Source organism: Pseudophryne corroboree, unplaced genomic scaffold (assembly GCF_028390025.1).
Source record: "Pseudophryne corroboree isolate aPseCor3 unplaced genomic scaffold, aPseCor3.hap2 scaffold_993, whole genome shotgun sequence".
Lineage (NCBI taxonomy): Eukaryota > Metazoa > Chordata > Amphibia > Anura > Myobatrachidae > Pseudophryne > Pseudophryne corroboree.
The window spans coordinates 6703-8936 of record NW_026970574.1 but is presented as its reverse complement, the minus strand read 5'-3'; positions in this window follow the sequence as shown (position 1 = coordinate 8936).

The following is a 2234-nucleotide window of genomic DNA, read 5'->3' as shown; positions in this document are numbered from 1 at the left end:
GTTAGTCACAAGGAGAAGTAAGGGGATGGTTAGGGTTAGACTGTGAGGGGAGGTTAGGGTTAGTCACTAGGAGAAGTAAGGGGAAGGTTAGGTTTAGGCTGTGGTGGGAGGTTAGGGTTAGTCACAAGGAGAAGTAAGGGGATGGTTAGGGTCAGGCTGTGAGGGGAGGTTAGGGTTAGTCACTAGGAGAAGTAAGGGGAAGGTTAGGTTTAGGCTGTGAGGGGAGGTTAGGGTTAGTCACTAGGAGAAGTAAGGGGAAGGTTAGGTTTAGGATGTGAGGGCATGTTAGGGTTAGTCACTAGGGGAAGTAAGGGGAAGGTTTCGGTTAGGCTGTGAGGGGAGGTTAGGGAAAGTCACTAGGGAAGTTAGGGGAAGGTTAGGTTTAGGCTATGGGGGAGGTTAGCGTTAGTCACTAGGAGAAATAAGGGGAAGGTTACGGTTAGGCTGTGAGGGGAGGTTAGGGTTAGTCACTAGGGAAGTTAGGGGAAGGTTAGGTTTAGGCTGTGAGGGGAGGTTAGGGTTAGTCACTAGGAGAAGTAAGGGGAAGGTTAGGTTTAGGCTGTGAGGGGAGGTTAGGGTTAGTCACTAGGAGAAGTAAGGGGAAGGTTAGGTTTAGGCTGTGGGGGGAGGTTAGGGTTAGTCACTAGGAGAAGTAAGGGGAAGGTTACGGTAAGGCTGTGGGGGAGGTTAGGGTTAGTCACTAGGGGGAGTAAGGGGAAGGTTAGGTTTAGGCTGTGAGGGGAGGTTAGGGTTAGTCACTAGGGAAGTTAGGGGAAGGTTAGGTTTAGGCTGTGAGGGGAGGTTAGGGTTAGTCACTAGGAGAAGTAAAGTGAAGGTTAGGTTTAGGCTGTGGGGGGAGGTTAGGGTTAGTCACTAGGAGAAGTAAGGGGAAGGTTACGGTAAGGCTGTGGGGCGAGGTTACGGTTAGTCACTAGGGGAAGTAAGGGGAAGGTTAGGTTTAGGCTGTGGGGGGAGGGTAGGGTTAGTCACAAGGAGAAGTAAAGGGATGGTTAGGGTTAGGCTGTGAGGGGAGTTTAGGGTTAGTCACTAGGAGAAGTAAGGGGAAGGTTAGGTTTAGGTTGTGGGGGGATATTAGGGTTAGTCACAAGGAGAAGTAAGGGGATGGTTAGGGTCAGGCTGTGAATGGAGGTTAGGGTTAGTCACTAGGAGAAGTAAGGGGAAGGTTAGGTTTAGGCTGTGAGGGGAGGTTAGGGTTAGTCACTAGGAGAAGTAAGGGGAAGGTTAGGTTTAGGATGTGAGGGCAGGTTAGGGTTAGTCACTAGGGGAAGTAAGTGGAAGGTTACGGTTAGGCTGTGAGGGGAGGGTAGGGTTAGTCACTAGGGAAGTTAGGGGAAGGTTAGGTTTAGGCTATGGGGGAGGTTAGGGTTAGTCACTAGGAGAAATAAGGGGAAGGTTACGGTTAGGCTGTGAGGGGAGGTTAGGGTTAGTCACTAGGGAAGTTAGGGGAAGGTTAGGTTTAGGCTGTGAGGGGAGGTTAGGGTTAGTCACTAGGAGAAGTGAGGGGAAGGTTAGGTTTAGGCTGTGGGGGGAGGTTAGGGTTAGTCACTAGGAGAAGTAAGGGGAAGGTTACGGTAAGGCTGTGGGGGGAGGTTAGGGTTAGTCACTAGGGGAAGTAAGGGGAAGGTTACGGTTACGCTGTGAGGGGAGGTTAGGGTTAGTCACTAGGGAAGTTAGGGGAAGGTTAGGTTTAGGCTATGGGGGAGGTTAGGGTTAGTCACTAGGAGAAGTAAGGGGAAGGTTACGGTTAGGCTGTGAGGGGAGGTTAGGGTTAATCACTAGGGGAAGTAAGAGGAAGGTTATGGTTAGGCTGTGAGGGGAGGATAGGGTTAGTCACTAGGGAAGTTAGGGGAAGGTTAGGTTTAGGCTGTGAGGGGAGGTTAGGGTTAGTCACTAGGAGAAGTAAGGGGAAGGTTAGGTTTAGGTTGTGAGGGGAGGTTAGGGTTAGTCACTAGGAGAAGTAAGGGGAAGGTTAGGTTTAGGATGTGAGGGGAGGTTAGGGTTAGTCACTAGGGGAAGTAAAGGGAAGGTTACGGTTAGGCTGTGAGGGGAGGTTAGGGTTAGTCACTAGGGAAGTTCTGGGAAGGTTAGGTTAAGGCTATGGGGGAGGTTAGGGTTACTCACTAGGAGAAGTAAGGGGAAGGTTACGGTTAGGCTGTGAGGGGAGGTTAAGGTTAGTCACTAGGGAAGTTAGGGGAAGGTTAGGTTTAGTCTGT